This window comes from Dreissena polymorpha, chromosome 10, assembly GCF_020536995.1.
Source record: "Dreissena polymorpha isolate Duluth1 chromosome 10, UMN_Dpol_1.0, whole genome shotgun sequence".
Lineage (NCBI taxonomy): Eukaryota > Metazoa > Mollusca > Bivalvia > Myida > Dreissenidae > Dreissena > Dreissena polymorpha.
Window position 1 is genome coordinate 49,399,641 of NC_068364.1, and position 8,867 is coordinate 49,408,507.

An 8,867-nucleotide genomic window follows, 5' to 3' on the forward strand; every position below is an offset into this window, starting at 1 on the left:
GGTTAACGATGTTATCGTTTTTAACTGGCAGACTAACGTTGAGTTTTGGCTTGTTAAGAGCATTTTGAATTTTGTGAAAAGTTTGGTTAACAACAGTATTTTTTTTAACTGGCGGACTTATTTTGTTTTTTGGCTTGTTGGTAGAAGTTTGAATATCGTAAAATGTTTGGCTAACGAAAGTATTGGCATTTTGAATATCGTGAATTTTTTGGCTTACGATAGGGTCAACGATAGGTTTGTTTGTTACTGACAGAACTTTAGTGTTTTTGAAAAAAAAGTTAGAAAAATCGATAATTGGAATATTTTCAGCGCTTTGCTTTTCATCCAAATTATCGTCAGAGTAATCCTCATCAAAGTTATCCTCGTCAGAGTAATCCTCGTCAGATTGATCATAGTCTAAGTCGAACTTATCATCGATTTTTAAGCGGATCTCACTCATTTCTTGCTCTATTTGTGTAATTGTGTCTCGCAATTCTTTGGACTTAGAAGGGATTATTTCCAAACCTAGATCATATTCTTTGATATACTTGGCGACTGACAAATCATTCATTTTTCTCTTCAATAACGCATTTTTGATTCGTGTTAACGCATGATCCTGTTTTTCGGGACTAGCACCTTCTAAATTCACATCGCACCATGTTCCGAACGTTGTACACAGTTCAGTATTAAATCTGATGAAGGCATGACCGTGCATCCCATTTGCACAAATTTCACTTCCATCATAGGTCAATGAAAAATTGTACGGAAACAAAGGTATCCAAGCGTGTGTGTAAATCTCAGTAAACACAGATTCCACAAACTCACTGATAGAGTACGTTTTCGGCTCAATTTGCAATCTAACTAAAAGACTGGGTAAGTCGTAAGTGATAAACATTGATATCGCTACAAAACCATCAACTACACTGTATACCGGTTTCGAAAACGCTTTTTTCTTGTTCGGACATCTAGATAGACCTATGGATTTGCATTGTTGCTCATGTCCTTCTAAACTAAACTCTGGGTTTTTCATCCATTTGTTGAAAAATTGTAAATTTTCTTTGACATCGTCGTATAATGACAAATACTCATAGGTTACGTTTATCAACACATAAAATAAACCATTCGTAACGTCAATCGGTGTGTCCTGTACATGCTTGAAACAAGACGGTTCATAAAAATTTGGTTTAGGACGTCCTAACGCATTTGTTTGTAAAACTAAGGGAAAAAACAGGGCAACTATATGCACAAACATATACATGACGAGTTTTTGATGCATTGTCATTTTGGAAAGTTCCTATATAAGTATTTTCTACAAACAAATCAAACAACACGCAAAATTGTTTCAAGTTTTTTATGAACATATACAATCGAACACAACATAACAAACATGCATTAAATGTTAATTATTGAGTCTCTCATCTTCTTTGTCCATGTACCAAATGTGCGTATGGCGAGCCAAGGCTAGAAAGTTTTTTCGTTAATTAACATGTGTTGATATACATATTCATCAATGTATCGATCGTATGCCTCATCGAATGCCTCATAATCAGAAAAATAAATATGGTGGGCCTCTTCATCCAGCTTTTTGTCAATCAAATATTCATATGGCGATTGAACATATGGTTGACGTTCAATTTGATTTTGTTCTTCATCATCGACGCCACCGATTTCGTCCGCAAAACAATTGTCGAATTCTTCTTTATATTTTTCCTCCAAAAAACGTTCGTAAGATTGCAAAAACTGATCTTCTATCATATCATCGATATCACGGCTTCTGCAAACCCAACACATTTTTCGATCATGTATTTTTACATCTCGATCATTGGAAACTGTTTGAGTTGTGTAATTATCATCGTCGTTTTTTTCCTGGCAATATGTTTGTTTTTGATCTCGATTTGCATTGCGTATTTTTGTTCTTCGTTTTGAAAGTTGCCTTTGCAAACGCCTTTGTTCAGCCTTTTTACGTTGCTTTTCAGTTTGTTTTTTATAGGAATTGGGGCGGGTACGAGTACAAGTCTTTTCAATTTTCGCCGTAAGCAGGTCATCGAAATCACTGTAATCATCGTATTCGTCATCATTTTGGTTATCTTTGGTTTGAAGGATATCAACCGATTTCGTTGAACATCGTTGGTTATTGCTTTCTGTTTTCGCAATTCCATTGTTCGCTTTTTGATATAGCTTGGAAAACTCATTTTGTAAGTACCGACCGAATGATTCATTGTCAAAAGGACAAGCAGGGCTAAACCGTCGCTGACTAAGTTTCAGTTTCACTTCTTCTTCTGTGTTCATGACCCAATCGAACACAAAATGGCAAACGGGGCACAGCTGTCGATGCCTAAGTTTTACATCTTCTTTATCCATGTTCCAAATGGAAATGTGCACATGGCAAAACACGCATCGAACGCACTCAATATTTTCGGAGATTACACAAGTGTCGTAGATGAACCCTTGGCTAGCCAGGTCTTCCTTTGACACGCCGAAATGGGAAGGCATGTTTTTAAACGATTGAAGTCTCTGATACAACGACATGTTTGCGAACGAACGTTCTTAGACTCAGTAAAGCATTCATCTGCTATTTATACAAAAAATTGTAATGTAAATTTTATGTCCATCCATGTAGCGATCAAATGCCTTATTGTCAGAAAAATAAAACGCCCGGCAAAATTAGCGGGGGGGTCTTTTTTAAAACCCCACCCCCCTTATTAAACCGTCAGAACATTTTCCGGGCATATCATATAGCGCCGCATCCCGCACCAAAAATGCACACAAGAAAAAAGTGGCTGTGGTTAAAGATGCAAATCTGTCATCACATTTTCCACACATACAAAGTGTCTATTTTTTTATCGCTAAACGAAGCTGAAATAAGTGGTATTTATTACTTTACATGAAAACGAACTTATATAAACTACAACCGTATGTGTAAGTTGAAATATCACTGTTTTACCAATATTAGCCAGTATGCGTTTGTACATAAATTCATAAATACATAAATACACAAATACAAAATACATAAATACATAAATACATAAATACATAAATACATAAATACATAAATACATAAATACATAAATACATAAATACATAAATACATAAATACATAAATACATACATATAATAATACATAAATACATAAATGCACAAATACATTAATACATAAATGCACAAATACATAAATATCTACATAAATACATAACTAAATATTTAACAAGTGAAAAAATACATACGTACAATTAGTTTGAATGTTTGAGAAAGAAATATTCACTCTTTCTCTTTGTTCATAATATATTCACATGATTTATCGGAATTCTTGTATGAATACGCGCGATTTATTTTGCAATTCCTATGTGAGATTAAAATGAGAAACAGGAAAAAGCACCACTTCAATTATGCGAACAAGCTTGCATGTTTTAAAAAAACTAATTGAGGACGTACAGAGATATGTTTGACCACATAAATTATACTTTTATATTTAATTTTTTAAATGTATACAATTAACAAATGCTTTTATTTTGTTCATTCAAGTACATTTACACGGAAATGGTGCTTTTGGTGTTTTACAAACATATGATCACAACCTGTTAAATTGCTGATGCAATAGGAGATTCACTCTCTTTGAATAAGTTCAGAAAACGGCTATATCCGTTCAAATCAAATATGTGTTCTCTCTCAATGTATAATGGATGGAACGCATATCTAGGGGTAAGGGCCAGAACGTTATACGTGCAGTTTTGAAGGTAAATCTGGTTTTCCAAAAGAAATATGTAATATTTACGGCCGCATCTTTTGCACTCATAACCAGGCTTATATTCAGTCATTTAACATAATTATTTATAGAACACCCTTGCACTAAGTATTATGGAGTCATTTTGTATTATGCCAGAACGTTATGTATCCATTCCTGATAGAACCAGACAGTAGTAAAGGCACTTGATACAATCTGGCTGGAAAAAAATGAAAATGAGACAGAAAGTAGGAAACAAACCGGGATTTTTCAAAGGCACAATGTAATAAGACAACTTATGCTTGTTTATATTATAACGTAAGGCAACACTTGTAGTGTGATAATGTTTCAAGTGCCTATACCTAGGTAACTAATAACACCTATGTATCAAGTTAAACAATTAAACGAGTAGCAAATGTATTGTTTGTACCTGGAATGGAATGCGAACATAATAGCTTATGTTTTCATTAAGTAAGGAAGGCAATGTATTAAATCTAAGGTGAGTATTGATTTAGTTATTCAAATATTAAGTTGTTTTTACTTCATTATTTTGTATAGTAAATGCACATTAAGTAAGTCATGTTATTAGAGCTTATAATTTTTCTTCGAAAGTAATGGGTTTTTATTACTGATTGATATAAAACTATTCATTGTTTACAATTACATATTTATTAAAATATATTTGCAGAAAAGAGCCTACAGAAGACTGAGAATCAATATCCAAAATGTTAGAAGAATTTAGCGTTGAAAATAAGGATACTGACGAAAACATTGGGTTCATAGAAACAAAACTGCAAGATGAACTGGACAATAATTTAAATGATATAAATGAATCAGCAAATATTTTAGAAAAATATGAAAATACTAAAAATATTCAGAGAAAAACACTTATTGTGATGACACCGACAGTGATGATATTCCATTTGCAGATTTAGTCAGACAAGGCAGAGGAAATGTAAACGGTCTTTGTTTAACGGAGATTGTAACTGTAATGAAAGTGAATTAGACATAAATGATGATGGTACTGATCGAACATATAGAATCACTAAAAAAGACATACATTCTTCTAACTCTGAAATGAATAAAGTTAAAAAACGTAAGAAGGAGAATATAATTTAAAAAAAGAAATTTGTAAGAAGCAGGAAAAAAGCTGCATGCTGAAAGATCTCACCACTTACCAAGTGTACAACATTCACCTTTAAAGGAAAAAATAAAAAAAAAGCATAACACCGAATACCAACCAGAATTTCACGAACAAAACGCAATATACTAGGTCACCTAATGGCTTCCATGCATATTCATCAAGCAATTGAAAATGCAAAGCAAGAAAGTTCCAACCAGCTCGAAGCAAGACAATTTAAAAGCGATATAAACAAGCGAACTATAGATGCCTTGTTAGCAAGCAATTCCTTAAAGAATCGAGGGCGATGGAAATTGCCTGTTGAAAGCTGTCTGTTTTTCAACTTGTGACTTTTAATCACCAGAATTTCGTCGACAGAGACTATGTGATCATCTATCGGCAAATGTAGATACATACATAGATATTTTACCAAGCAATACTAGTTCTAATAAAAGAAATAAGTAAATTTCTGGCGAGAAGAAGGGCACTGGGACAAGACCTTGCAGATGCTTGCACCTAGCAATTTCAAATGTTTCTGTGAGAGTATTGAGAATTTACTGTAGCAGGCGTGGTAATCCTATGCATGAGATAAGACCAACATTGCATGTAGACACTGATGCAAATGACTGCATAAATCTGGCATATTGATACAAGTGCCAGGCCTCGAACATTATGATGCTTGCACCAATGCAATTACACCCAAGGATACTAACCATGACTTCACTGACACTGGAATACCAACAAATAAACTCCCAGAAACTGTTGATGTACAGACTATCACGCCAAGAAAGCAGGCAAATTATAAAAGTCCTTCAAAATTTACAGGGGAAAGAAAACGCCATCTTGTTAAAATAATTTAAGTGAGAGGTGCGCATAACAACGTAAAATCGTATAATATGTCTTACACTTAGTTTGGATAAATATTTGTCTGTTCGCAAACAGTTGAATTGTTTAATAGCACAGCTGATTTCGAATACTTTTTGTCGTTAAAGTAATTACCTTTACATGACTTGTGATGTGTTGATGTTTAATAATCCACATTTAGGAGCAGGTTTTCAAAGAATCAACAATCAAGAATCAATCACAAAATTTACTTACTCTAACAGGTTAAACTTAACACGTTGTGGAGAAAACCATAGTGATCTGCAATCACAAACTAAACTTATTATGTTGGAAACAAAGGGGCAATGTTAGTGCAATATATTCCGGGAGCAATGGTATTAAAACAGATTCCTCCAATAACAGAGGGATATTAGCATGTTCTCGATCCACGAAAAAAAAACGGAACATGTGTTCATCTCAAATATGCCCAAACCCGCGACGACCGCAAATTAGTTACTGGAATGAATTAATGAATCTGGGTGTGTACTTTTAAGTTCAAGAGGTCTTTTCGCGCAAGAGGCACTGTAAGGATCCGCGATATTTTCAAGCGCATCTCCCTTATATATATATGTTATATATACATTACTGTATTATTGTCTAATTCGTATACATACATATATGACTATACATACGCCTATACAAGTATTCACATAAAACATGCATACGACCATTCTATAGAAGAATTTTAAGAGGCATACCTATTCAAGATTACATCACTTCAAGACTATTACATATTTACACAAAGTATTAAAAGTGACCTTATGAACCAATTTACTCACGAACGAATTATATACAATTTTACATTTGGTGTGGAGTTGTTTTGAGGGTGGGGGGCAGCCGGAGTACCCGGAGTACACCTCACCTGTCTGGTATGGTGACCACCAACTAAATAAAAATGTAGACCAGATTGCCTTTAAGAGAAGCACGTGTACCAAATACTTCGATAAATGGACTGCCTGCCATGTAAGCACAGTAATCAATGAGGGCTTGCAATATATCAGACACCATGTTTAAAAAGCGTTTTGGAAATTATCTAGGAAGACAGGTACTGCAATGAAAATTAATAAAAGCCTTACTCTTTCTTTGAAAACCTGGCTTTACACAAGAATCGTCTAAGCTGAGACTATGCAATCCGAGGAGGATAAATTGGTACGAAACTTTCCCTCCAGACTTGGTTGTCGCGTAGAGTGCAAATTAAGTGCAAATTTCTTTTTAAGCACAACATTTCGTCCCCGAGTTGCGCTGCTAAAAAGTGGCGGAAAGCAAGACTTTCTAAAGAAGGGCGTAACTTGCGATACCAAATATAATAAAGTTTTGATACATTTACTTACATGAGAACATGTCCTTTTAAACAAGGCATGTAACGAATTACTTGTCGAATACTACAGTATAATTTTGAACTTTATATCTAAAGCATAAACATACCAGTTGCAAATATATCGGACATGTATAACTATAAAACCATTTGCACAGTTCGCCACATGTTCCTTTTTAACAACAAATAACTTTCTTTCAATGTATTGAGTGACCGAAAAGTATGTGTTTCATTGTAATACATCTATTATTATATTTTGTGCAGATGATATAGACTGAATATGATTTTATATATTATTCATGCAGATGCCAAAAACGCATGTAAAGCAAAGCTTAAAATCCTGATTATTACTTATACGGCATTTACTATAAGATAAAGATAATCTCAAGAAACCAGGAGATGCCAATGGTGAAATAACTTGAATGAAGTAGAACCATGCGTCCGATTCATATAGAACTATTCTAAAATAATTATATTATACAATAATTTCAATCCATTTCACGTTTTGAAAATTGAATTGTGTTTTATGTTGACTAAAACTTTTGCCAATATACGTTTAAATGAACATGCACTGGCTTCATACATAGACATTAATATTAGAGTTAAGGTCGCAAAGAAATTTGCATTGCTTACCCCCCATGTATGTATTTGTGTGGTAGATGTTTCAAACGATTTTGACTAGCACATCATTGGGATTATTGAGATAAAGTTTTTCTACTTGTCGAGCCCTTTTACAATACATAAAAGTAAATTAACTCCGGTAGATAATTTAATGTTTATATGTATACATCATTTACAATGGCAAAAGCTGATGTACCGTTTTATTGATAGCATTTAAAGAATGTAAAGATAAGCACCACGCTTAGTGTGTTTAGTTTAGTTCAGTTCGTTGATGATATAACTATATGAATACTTACTCAAACTCACTAAGTACGTTATAATATTTCTTTTCATTGCAAAATCTTCAAATTTGTCTATAAACTCTGAATTCTTTATGCTCAGTGGTACGATTTGAACACTTATATTTGTGTATGTTTACAGTGGGCCTTCAAACAGCGGCATGTACTTGTTGTTGTTTTTCGTTTGCAGTGGGAGCATGCAAAACTTATGCTTACCTGTTAACGTGTGCTTAAATACATGTTTAAACATGCAACAGGCTACATAATGCAATCAATATTCTTACTAAACACATGGCATACGATTTTGTCTAATACCCTCCATATGAGAGGTTCTTAGAACATTCTTTTTAGAAGTAGAGACTTACATTAAGAAGACAAAAAACGTCGCCGTAACAAATTGTTAAATTGTAAGTTAAAGATGCGCATTGTTTTATTCGAAGAAGTGTTACACTATTTAAAAAAGCAGATGCAATGCAGATTTAAAATCATTTAATTAATACTCACATAACATTTTCTGCAAAAGATTCATCTCAATCGAACTCGGATCATGTCTTTCTAGATATTCAGCACGTAATTTAAGTTATGCGTGCAGTGAATCAGTTGTCATTAAATATTACTTTGATCCTAATTAGATAGGATGTTTTGTTCGTGTCATCATGTTACAGGGAACGAATGGCGAGCGTACCTCTAATAAGAGGGACGGTAATTATATTTTGAAAACGAGTTTTCTGTTGCTGGAAAGCTATCTTAATGAATAATATACGTTGCCATAAACTTACAATGGACATATCGTGATATTAATTAAAGTACGAGCTAATTTAGTATTCTTTGATTAATTGCGCCTCGTTGTAAAAAGAACTGGGCCATTTGCCGTCCAGAATAAGCCTTTGGAGCCCGAAGAAGCTAATCATCTTTTTTTTCTGAGTTATAATTATTTTTTCTTTTGGTGAA